Source organism: Ipomoea nil, unplaced genomic scaffold, assembly GCF_001879475.1.
Source record: "Ipomoea nil cultivar Tokyo-kokei standard unplaced genomic scaffold, Asagao_1.1 scaffold0176, whole genome shotgun sequence".
Lineage (NCBI taxonomy): Eukaryota > Viridiplantae > Streptophyta > Magnoliopsida > Solanales > Convolvulaceae > Ipomoea > Ipomoea nil.
The window spans coordinates 2,276,557-2,289,717 of record NW_017616604.1 but is presented as its reverse complement, the minus strand read 5'-3'; positions in this window follow the sequence as shown (position 1 = coordinate 2,289,717).

Below are 13,161 nucleotides of genomic sequence, written 5' to 3'. Positions count from 1 at the left end.
TAAGTAACCAAACCATAAATCTTACATTAACACAACATACCATACATCTTACATTACCATGATCCTTACATCACCAACCATTCCACAATTCTAAAATTACCAAAACACATTACAAATACTGAACACTTCTTTGGATCAGTTCACTAGCAAAACCTACAACCAATAATTAGTGCAACTATTACAACAAAAACTGCTACAAACTTGTTCATCCACTTAGAACTACCAACCACTTTGCCATCATCTTTATTACCTTTAAGCTTCATATTTAATTTCTGTATCTCTTCATCTTGTCGGTTGATGCGTCTTAGCAATCCCGGAATTATTCTCTTTGAACGATAGCACATTGGAGGATCATACCAATCAATAAATCCACATCCCACATTACCCTGGATTAATTCAAAGAACATTTATTCAATTTCATTCATACATCCGGTACAAAAATTACAAAAATCTGTAAAAACAAAAACTTACAATAGCACCGGAGCATTGCCAAAATCTACGACCAGGATTTTCATTTGTCCATGAAGTTCGAATTTTCAATTGTTCACCACATCTACAATGGATAATTGGAAACCTTTCCCCAAATTCATAGTACTCAGTAGCAGAATTAGAAGAACAAGAAGAATATGAATTAGCCATACCCAGGACGACCTGATGGAGAATGGAGTGTGCGAGTGGTGCGACTGATTTCTTCTCTTCCACTTCGTCTCTTGCTTCCTTCGCTTCTCCCAGATATCCTAAAACCCTTCTGCGTGGAGGTTAATTAAGGTGGGAAATGAGAAGTCGTTTTCCCCCTTTTCTATGGCCTGAACGGACGATTTTACCCCTCCCAAAAAATTAATAAACAATTCCAATCGAAATTCCGGCGGATTTCTACCGACAAATTAGCCGGAAGGACTCAATGTGTAAAAAAAAGCTTACTAAAAGGACTAAATCTGTTAATTTTAAAAGTCACGAACTGAAATTACCACCTCCACTATAGTCATAGGACCAAAAGTGTAATTTTCTCTTTTACTTATCACTGTCTTCTATCTTTTCTACTTACATTACTTATTTAAACATAATTTATTTTGCTTACACTTTAAAGTTAAACATTATTTACATTATCAAAATTAAGAATTAAATTCGAAATAATGTTTTAGAATTTGATTGAACTCAATAGATTATTAGTTAAAATATTTTTAATTATATTATATCATAATACAAGTTCGGTCCAGATATCGGATATTTAGATCTCACATATATTAGAATTCAAAGTAAAAGTTATATATTTATATACATGTCATTCAAATGAATATATCCAAATATATATATATATATATATATATATATATATATATATATATATATATATATATATATATATATTTTAAATATTAGCTCAAAAAATATTAATATTATATAAACTAAATTTTAAGTGAAAACTGAAAACTTAGAAAATAGAGAACAATTTTCTGTTAGTAAACAAGTTGTATAAACATAAAACAAAAAATGAAAAATGAAAAACTAGAAAACAGAAAACAAAGAACAATTTTCTGTTAGTAAACAGACCCTAAATTTCTTTATTTATACTTAAATTGTAATCTTAATTTGGAAATGACGGAAATACATTTAAAAATTTTATATTTCAGTATGTCTTAAATGAAAGAGTGATTGACTTGATGAATTTTGACATTAAAATAATAATTATGAATGTAAATTGATACTAAATTAATTAGCGTGGATAAAAATTAACATGAATTAAACATGTAGATAAAAAATTAGCATTTTGTTAATATTTATAGGACCAAAATTGGTATTTGCTTTTTGTCTTAAGGACTAAGGAGGGTAACTTGCAATATATAAACCAGACATATAGCGACACTAGGGTTGTAGCCCAGAAAGGACTGAGGCAGGGAGAGAGATGGGAGTTTGTTGAAAGGGCGGTTGCCTCTCTCTCCTCTGCCCATGATTTCTCCATTTTTCGATCGGATTTGCCAACAGCCCTTTCGTATTTCTCCCTTCATCAATGAAGGGAAGACAGAAAGAAAGAAAGAAGAAGAAGCAGTATATAAGGGAAAATGTGAAAGCGAAATGGGAATTATTTCACTTTGGAATCCCAGAGAGGTTGTGGATGACTGAAACGCAACCTTGTTCTATGGTTTTTCCAGTGATCTTTAATTCTGTTTATGAAACCAAAGCTGCGGATTATTGTTATTATTATTATTATATTATTGTTGAAAATGTTGAGAGGCTGTGATGATATGGCGTTCTGTGTTCCTCTCTTTCTGGGCTACTGATTCGGGGCATTTGGGAGGATCCGATCCGTATCTTGGCGGGGCGATCCGGCATCTTCCCGGTTATCGCAGCCATGGCGGCGTTGGCTTCCCATTGCCCGGTGGAAACACAGATCTGAGCCTCAACAGAATAGTTTCCTTTAAAGTTTTGGCTGGGAAATTGAAGTTTTAGCCTTATGTTTACTCGTCTGATTTTTCCCTATTTTCCCACTGCTAATACTACTGCTGTTTCTGTAGCACATCATATCTTCTTTTCATCAATGGGAACTAGGATTTGCAGCCAGTTTGGTAAGCCTGATTAGATGTATATTTCAGCCTTTTATATGAATTTTTACAAATGAGAGTGCAGATTATATCTTTTAATGTGTATGTTATTCATACTTTGATATCAATCACTGTGTTGAATCTTTTTTGAGCTCTTTACTGGGATTTTCAGCCATGGCAGTGTCGAGAAGTTTCAATGCCTGCTTAAGTTCATGTTTGAGCTTCAATTTACATTTTATATGGAGTTTTATCACACCCAAAAAGAGTGCACAAATTATATCTTGAGCCATGCATGCCCCTCTAGCCATACCTGCCACATTCATTAGGATTATTTGTTCTTGACCATACTACATGTCAAACTTTTCTAGAAGCAAGAGTGTCTAGTAGTGCTGGCATATATCTATGAAGTGTAGTACTCTGTGTTTCTTTCGCAAAAGATTTGAGATTTTTCCATCATTAATTAGTGTCAAAGTTTTCAAATGCGGGGCAACTTTTGCCAAGTTGGTCTCTTGGTAATTACAATGTTCTAATTTTCACTATGGGTGGGGGTGGCCTATTGGTTTGGTTTGAGTTGATCAACTATGGGTTAATCCTTGTCTAGTTGGTGGGCAGCTTGCTTGGGTTTGCTTGTTACCTACAAGGTTCTAACTTCCACCCTTAATGGGTTAGCCTTTTAGGTTTGAATTGGTCAACTATGGTCTATGGGTAGTCCTTGTCAAGTGGTTTTTTGTTTGAGTCCGTCAGCTATAGGTCAACAATAAGTCCGGCTAGGGCCAGAAGGGATACACACGCTCAGGTTTCAAATGCCATGCTGATGGACTTTTGCCACAATGGTGGTGTCGACTTCACTTTGTGCCATGAAAAACATATATGAGCTTCAAGGAAAGGTAATCAATCCATAGACCTTCTTGTCAATATCCCCAGACCCCATTCTGTTATCCTCTCTAACTTATGGTGTGTTTGGAAACCCAGAAAATGGAAATCATTTTCCGGGTTTCCCGTGGAAATTTATTTATGGTCAATGGAAAACACATTTTCCTGGTTTCCAAACATAACCAAAGATTATAGCTTTGCAAAGAAATTATTCATTTTAGCCTGTAATTCTTTTCTCCATTGCAGCAGCCCTTGTCACAGACTCTGTGGTATTATACAGTTCTTTATTCTTGTTGTGCTGCTATCTTTTCTTATCTCAGCTGGAGTTGTGCATTTTATTTCCAAATTCAAGACACTTGAAGGGCAAAAAGAGAATAGTTCAAATAATCAAATGGTGTATGGGGGTCATCAATAAGCAAGAAGGTTATTGAGATGTGAGGCCCATTCATGGCAGAGCAACCCAGTCAGGCTTGTCTGAATTTTCACAAAGGAGAGAGAGAGATTTGCAGCCATGGGTGGTGGTGTCAAGTGCTCCACTGCCTGACTCATGATTTTAATATTATTTTGGGTTTCAATTATCTTTGTAGATTGTGTCCGATTTTAATATTATTTGACAATCCAGCATTGATCCTTGTTGCCAACATCTTCCTCTCAGTTACACAGAAATGAGATTTAATAAATATATATCATTGGGTAGTAATCACCCAATATATATAGGAGAGGAGAGAGGAGAGAGGGGGGTTTAGTTTAGTAATGAGAGAATGAGTTGAAAAGGGTGGATTGAAAACTGAAAAGTAATGAGAAAATGAGTGAATTTAGTTTTATAAATATAAAAATTTATAATAATTATAAAATTTACTTTATATTTTTTAAAGTAAATCTTTAACTATTGATGATGGGAGTAATTTGTAGTGGTGTAATCTGTTATTACTTTTTGTAAGTATATATATAATATCATGATTAATTTTACATGTATATTCATTTGTTACTTTCAATATGTATGTAAGGTGAGTCATGATTTTTATTTATTTTTTTATTCAATAAAATTTGAACAGTTAGTAGAAGTATTTCTTAATACTTTGGTTATCATTTTCCTTCTTTCAAAAGTTGAATTTCTAACTCTAAAGATCTCCGCACATTGAGATGATAGAGCAGGTTTTCGTAATTTAATGGTTCGGTGTACTGAATTAATGAGTTAAGCATGTGGGGACATATTATCATTTTACTTTGATATCATGATTCATGGTCAAGCAAAATAAAAAGGGTTGATTTCAATTTTAATTACGGAACTATCCTGAATCCGTAGGTGATTACGTGTCCGCATCAGGCCATCTACCAGATCCCAAGGGGTAAAAACGTAACTTGAGAGACGGTAATGGAGTAAATGCTGACACTATAAAGAGGAACGTTGAGAGTTGAGAGCTCAACAATGGCGAAAAGCTCAGAAGAAAATAATGAGGCTACGGAGTTGAGTTTGGGATTTCTGTAAGGGTGGTTGCCCTCTCCTCTGTTAGCCAATGATTCTTTCTTCCATTTTTGGAAAAAAAATAAAAATCAACAACCCTGTGGAAAGAACAGATATATATATGTTTGTGTGTTTGGAAAATGTTGTTTTCCCCCCTTTTTTTGGTCACAATTAATGTGATGTACGAGGAATTACGCAACCGCTATATGCATGCATGATCCAAGCTACTTGCCGCATTTCTCAGGGTTATAGAAGGGGGCGGTGATGATATTCATTGACATCTGGTTGGATTTCTTCTGAGCTAATGGATCTGGGCTTGAGATAACCCAACTCGTATCTTGGCGGGGCAACAGTCATGGCTCCGTGAATCTCACGAGCATTTGACGTTTGCAGCCATGGCGGACTCGCATTTTCTCCTTGCCCGATCCTAACCTGTTGGTCTGAGCCTCCATTCTGCGAAACAATCGAGCCGTTTAGTTACGGAGTATTTATTTATTTATTTATTTATTTATTTATTTATTTATTTATTTATTACAGTTGCTGTTTCTCAAGCTCTATATCTGGATTGGTTTGGTAATTTCTATGTTGAGGGTTTATGTGAATTCATGAAAGAGGTAATGAGTTTCTAAGGATGGTTGCTCCCTCTGTCTGTTTTTCAATTAAGCCAATGATCTCTCCAATTTTCCCTAAAAAGTATGGGAAATGATATACTCAACAACCCTTGTTGGCTTGTTGGTTAAAGATTATGATGATGATGAGGAATTGATTATGTATGGATGGATAGATGATACTACTGATCTTCGGTCTGTTGTAGACTTGGAAGTGTAATCTGGAAAATGCATGGGATGGATGGAGTATTGATAACTGAGGTAAACGGACCCTTAATTTCTATATTGAAATTCTGGCATGATTAGTGAACCTGAACCCTAAACACTATATATGAGGCTGTGATGATTATCTTTGTTGTAAAATAAAATTTCAGATTTTTGAGCTGACCTGCATCTTGGCGTGGCAGGTTTTTTCTTGCAGCCATGCCAGGTTTAGCCTTCTGTTATTATTGATAGAGAAAAGATGAACCTAGCCTCATTTACTTTGTTTTCTTGTCGCGGGTTCAATTCTTACTAACACTCTTTTTTAGTATTACTGACTCTGTTATAAATTATAATGTAGTATATTTCCTAGTGTTATTACACCTGGGCACACCCTCAGGTAATAGCTGACTAGCTGTAAAATATGTGCAGTCTTACTATAAGTTCTGTTAGGGTCAATCGCTTACCACTTATGCCAAAAGTTATAGTTAGTAGTGAAGATGCAAATTTTATTTCTTCACATTTTCGAGATGCTAGTGTTGGACTTGGCCCTTTAAGCCCTTTACCGACTTTCACCCAACAATCCCCGCCACCACCGGCTATCAAACTTGGCCTTTACTAGCAGCTAGCCTCTGCCCAACAAGTTCAAACTACTTTTAGTTGAAGTAGAAGACACCCTTCATCTCATCCTAGTACTACTCTTGGGATGCATTAGTGTTCGTATGATCACATCTATGATTTTGTAAGGATGGTTGCCCTTCGTGTATTTTCATGTGCATATATGCATAAACACATGCATATATGACTTCCAAACAACATTGACACCTGCTAGTCTCACACTCTCACCTAATGAGACTTTGATACTATGGAAAGTGAAGGGTTGTACGAAAGAGGCTGTGATGATTCTTTATATTCACTAATACAGAAAATGGCTTGAACGTCGGTTAAAATATCCCATTTAACGTCGGTTATCTTTTGACGTCGATTTTAGAGACGTAAAGTAAATGATATGACGTCGGTTAAACAATCGACTTCGTATATTTTTTTAAATTAAATTAATTAACATACGACGTCGGCTTTTAGGGTAAAGCCGATGTCGTATAGTATTTATTTATTTATTTATTTATTTATTAAAATAATTAGGTTAAAGCCAATGTCGTATAGTATTTATTTTAAAAAAAAAACAATTAACATACGACGTCGGCTTTATCCTAAAAGTCGACGTTGTATGTTTTTTTTTTTCTTTTAAATAATATGACGTCGGATATTTAGTAAATATCCGACGTCGTATATATACATTTTTTTTATATTATAATTGTTTTATGGTTTTTACCCCAACCTATATCAATTTTCAGATCCTGCGCAGCTAGCAATTTAACATTCAACATCAACTAATTCATTAAACTAATTCAAACTATTAAACATGAAACTAATATAAATAACACAATTCATTAAACTAATTCAAACTACTAAACATAAAACTAATATAAGTAACACAATTCAACAAAACTACTAAACATCAAGCCAATAAACATAAACTAATTTTAAACGTAAAGTATCAACTAAGAAGCATTTTATTAACTCATTCATCAATAAGAAACTTAGACCATTTGTCTCTAACTCTATCAATCTCTTGTTTGTTGTAGGGCAATCTTCATTGTCTTTCCAAAGCCTACAAAGTTCAAAAGAAATAAAAATAATAAATAATCAAGTATTTTTAAACATTTGAAGAAAAAAGATATATTATTAAATTATTTGCCTTATCAATTCCTTTAATTAGGTTGTTGGAAACAATTTCCAACATGAACTTCATCACATAATAACCACATACGGTGGTTCCTTTTTGTGTAGCACACTACATTTGAATTACAATAAAATTAAAATAAATTAATAAAAAAAATAAGTTTGCATGTTTTACAAAGTGAATGAAGTACTTACCGAACATATAGTCCATTTTGGTGGACGATTTTGTTTCTTTCCACTCATCATGTTTGTTGCAGTCATACACCTATTAATATAAGACATATATATATATATATATATATATATATATATATATATATATATATATATATATATATATATATATATATATATATATATATATATATATATATATATATATATACTTGGCATCACTAGTTTAATGATAACTATTAATTAATTATATAAATTTACATATGTTTCCATTATATGTTTAATGTCTTCATGCGGCCCATGACCAAGTGAATCAAACCAAAAAATTTCATTTAGTCGAGGACAAATCGCCATCAACATCCAATGCTCACTACAAATAAATAATTTATTAGTTTTAAGTGAATATAATATATAATAAAAATATATTATATATAAGTACTTTGATTTAAAATGTAATTAATACTTGGGGCTAAGTATACCAATTTCTTCCCAGGCTGCACGGTGGCATTTATATACGATTTCCTGTTCTCCATATTATTATTATTATTATTATTATTTTGACAAAATCCTCCATATTATTCATTTGTGTTTGAATCCAATATGGATCTAGGAAGCCATACGTGTCTTTTGATGCCAACTCAAAACTAATGTAAATACCCTTATTCACAAACACAACCAATTATATATAGATTACCAACTATATAAATATAAAACTATTATGAATAAATAGTACTAAAGAACTTATTACCTCATAAAGAACTGAACTAGAGAAACATCGAATGGTCTCCATTTTTAAGAAACGTATTATCTCATCACTTGCAAGGTACAAGTCATAGTCAATGTTGCCCACAATACCACGAGCCACATGGACCACAAGATGGTGTTCAAAACGGCGAGTTATTATTATTATTATTATTATTATTATTATTATTATTATTATTATTATTATTATTATTATTATTATTATTATTATTATTATTATTATTATTATTATTATTACTACTACTACTACTACTACTACTACTAGTAATTGTCCTGTGCGATGCACGAACTATTATTAATTTAACAAATTTATCAATCAAATTTTTGACATCCTTTGAATTAGCAGAAAGTAATGGTGGTGAAAACAGAAAAACGTACTTGAGTTTTGTTTTCTATAAGCAAAGAAAGTAACTATACAATGAAATATATAATATTTTTAAAATTTTAATTATGCTATTATTATGTTAATTTTAAAGTTTATTGTTACTTGTATTATTATTTGAATGATTTTTTAAAAAAGGAATTTGAATTTGAAATATATATATATATATATATATATATATATATATATATATATATATATATATATATATATATATTGATGGTGTTAATTGTCACGTAAGCGGTAATTAAATAAATAAGAGACCAATTAAAGCAAGTAAATAACTCTTATTGATCAATGAAGGCCCTAAGTACAATCTACTTGGTTGCTCTGAGTACTGACTGACTGCGGTCGGAATTCTCTAACAACAGCCTATCGATCGTCCAAAAGTCCCTCACACTGTCGCTATCGCGGGTATTTATAGCCGCGGAGCCGGAGACACAAATCCGCCCATTCGGCATGCTTCCCACGTAGCAACCACGTGTCGTTGTTCCGGGTGCCCTGCCTGTCAACGCGTGGAGCCGCCACGTGTCCCTTGTCAGCTCTCTCGCTAAAGGGCTACCGCTCGGTGGTCGACACTGTCGCTCGGGCAATTCCCGGTCGGACCCCGACCGGGTCTTTCACAAGAAACCCGACCTGTTACCTGCAAAGACAAGAAGAAAAGGACGAAGGCACACCGGTCGGGATAACGCTATGTCGGTCGGGGTATTCCCTATCAAGAGCCCCCCAGCCCGGGCCTTTTTGACCGTCCGGGAAAAAACGGGACGGGATGAAGAAGCCCAACCGTCGGCTACCAAACCGACCGGCTAGCTGTCATTCCCTTTCTCGCCACGTGTCGGCGACTGTCGGCTTCTGCGACTGCAACGGTCGCCTCGGAATCAGCGCGGGTCACGTCGCGCAAGTGGATTGGTTTCCCGCCCAAATGCTCTCCTATAAATAGACCCTTGAGGCCCTCATTTGAACTTTCCTCAATCTTCTGAATCAACCGGCACCCTCAGAGAGTCCCGAGTGAATATCAGCAGATCAACCGAGCAAACCAACTTCAAGCTCCATCAAAGTCACCCTGATCGGTAAGCTTTCTACTTCCTTGCTTTGTTTTTTATTTTAAGCTTTGCGTAGCAGTAGGATAGGACTAACTCCGACCCAACGTCCCGAGCCATGTACTAACCCCGACCGACCTTTAGGTAGAAAAGATGTCAGACTCAGACAGCCAGAACGTCTCGGTCGCAGACTACGACGACGAGGTCGAGCAAATCAGCGAGGAGGTGGACATCATGTCCTATTCTCCGGAGGTCGGACAACGACCGCAGCAAATCCCCGACCGAGCCCCCGAGCAAGAAAGGTCATCAAGCTCGTCGGGGACGTCGGGGTTGAGCTCCAGTAGATCGGGGAGCTCGAGCGAAGAGAGCGGGGAAACGTCCACGAGCGGATGGAATTCCCCGGCTGAAGGCGTTATTGAAACGCCCACGAGGGTAATAGGGGATTACCCTCAGGTTGAGCCCGAAGGGGGCGACCGGGCAGATGACGCCGAGCCGGTCGAAGAGGACCGGCCGAACCAGCGGCGCCAGGCGGAGACGGGTTCGAGTTTCTCAACAGTGAGAGCGTCGAGACCCAGATGAGCAAATTGACCAAGGGCGAAGCAGCCAAAATCGCCGCAACTCTCACCGGTCGGGTCGAGTTTGATACAAGCCGGCAGCTCGGGAACATCATCGAGCGGTACCGGGGAAAGTGGCTCGGGATGCACTACGATTCCCTCATGGCCCCGATCACTTTCCCCTTCTCGGGCCTCCTCACTGCGTTCCTGGGTTACTACCAGGTGGTGCCCGAGCGATTTGCCTGAACGCTCATCGGATGATCGCATGCTTCCCGCAGATCTGCGGTCGACACCAGCTGGCCTGCACCATGGAGATCTTCAACTTTATCTACCAGGTGAAGGTGCTAGCGGCCGCATACGGGGGCGGGTACCTGATGACCCAATCCTGGGCGGACATATGCTCGATTGAAGGTCTGCCCGGGAATAATCGGGGATGGAAAAACTGGTTGTTCTCTGTGAAGTACGAGCCGTGGATCCTCCCGGTTGAGAGGGTCTGGAGTCAGCGCTTTAGAAAGCAAGTTACCCCAGTCGAGACCCAGGCCCTCAAGGACGCGGCCACCAAGATATCCGGGGAGATCTACGAGTATTGGATCTTTAAGACGCCCGAGTCCCTCGAGGCGGCCGACCTGCCCGAGCCAGTATACGACTTGCCCAAGAAGTATAAGCCCGAGCCTCGGGGCGTGACGATTGCAAGGATGCCCGCTCGGGGCAAGCGGAAGGGTAAAGGTTTAACACTAACCATTCTTCCCGACCCTAACACCCCGAACGATCTTACTTTTCCCGAACTAACTGCCTTTTTTCTTTTTATTTTGCAGAAATGGCAAATTTCGGAGACGACGAAGCTCCTCTTCCCCCGCCCGCCAAGATCTCGCTTGGCAAACAGAAGCCAAAGGCAAAGCCGGCCGGGCAAAAGGAGGTCCCACTTGCCCGACCGATTGGGCCCTCGACCATCACTACGGCCGAGGGCTTTGTGGTCGAGCCGACCGACGTCTTGGTCACCCGGGTGGAGGTCGCCCGAGGAAAGGAAAAGGTGCCCGAGAAGAGGGCATCTGACACTGGCACCTTGAAGCGCCGTCGGGAGCAACGCAGCCCGAGCCCCTCGACCGGGGGAAGCAAGGATGGTTCATCCGTCCTCGCCCAAGTCCCGAGCACACCGTAAGCCGTTAACAAAGGCTTCGTACTAGGCTTCATTGTTAGTCGGATGGAACTGATACATGAGGGCGAAATAGACTTTGAATCCCTCCGGGCTCGTGACCACCACTCCTCCTCCTGCCCCTTTCTTGCTACTCGACCCATCAGTAGCCAACGACCACCACTCGGCCTCGGGATCCGCAACCTCCGGGGGTCGGGTATCCCGGGCGGTGCACTCGACCAAGAAATCAGCAAGGGCTTGACCTTTGATGGCTGGTCTCGGTCGGTATTCGATCGCGTACTGGGTCAGCATTAACGCCCACTTTACTAGGCGGCCGGATGATGAAGCAGTTCGGAGGACTGGCCCGATCGGCTGATCGGTCAAAACGCGAATTGCTCGACCCTGGAAATAGGGAGCCAACTTCTTCGCGGCAATGTACAAGGCATAGACGACCTTCTCCAACCGGGAGTACCGGAGCTCGGGACCATGTAGCGCATGGCTTACATAGTACACCGGTCGCTGGACCCCTTCCGGATCGGTTCGGCACAATACTGCGCTTACTGCACGATCGGACACGGCGAGGTACACATCTAGCTCTTCTCCGAGCTCGGGCTTTGAGAGCACGATTGGTGACATGAGGTACTCTTTTAGCTCGTCGAAAGCCGCTCGGCATTCTTCGTCCCAGACGAACCCATTCACTTTACGCAATACCTTGAAGAAAGGTAAAGCGCGCTCAGCTAATTTGGAGAGGAATCGGCTGAGAGCTGCCAACCGACCGGTCAATTGCTGGACTTCCCGAACGGTAGAAGGTGGTTGCATGTCCAGAATCGCCTTAATGTTGGCCGGGTTGGGCTCGATTCCCCTCTTGGTCATCATGTAGCCGAGGAACTTCCCGGTCTGAACCGCAAATGTGCACTTGGTCGGGTTCAGCCGCAACTGGTACTTCCTCATGATCTGAAAGCACTCCCGGAGGTCCCGAGTGTGGTTGGATCGGTCCCGACTCTTGACCAGCATGTCGTCAATGTAAGCTTCCATTGTTCGGCTTAGCAGATCGGCGAAGAGCATATTGACCATCCTCTGATAGGTCGCTCCCGCGTTGCGGAGGCCGAACGGCATCACTCGGTAGCAATACAGCCCGTCCGGGGTCACGAAGGCTGTTTTGCTCTCATCTTCATGGTGCATCATTATTTGATGATATCCTTTAAACGCATCCATGAAGCTCATCAACTCGGCCCCGGCCGTTTCGTCGACCATCTGGTGGATACTCGGTAGAGGATACGGGTCGAGCGGACAGGCCTTGTTGAGGTCGGTGAAGTCAATGCACATCCTCCAAGCTGGGGGCTTAGGAACAAGAACAATATTGGCCACCCTCTCGGGATAGATTACCGGCCAGATGTGCTCGATCGCCGCCATCTTTTTAACCTCCTCTCTGACAAATTCACGGCGATCGGATGAAAGATGCCGGGTCTTCTGCACGACCGGCTTCGCTGCGGGATCGACGGCCAGCTTGTGACAGATCACCGATCGGTTGATCCCGGGCATGTCTTCGGGCCCCCATGCAAAGATGTTGGCATACTCCCGGAGTATGGCCAAAGTTTCCGCTCGGAGCTCGGGGGTGAGGGCCTGGCCTATCTTAACCTTCCTGTCCGGTCGGTCCTCGGACAGGGGAACTTCTTCTATTTCCTCG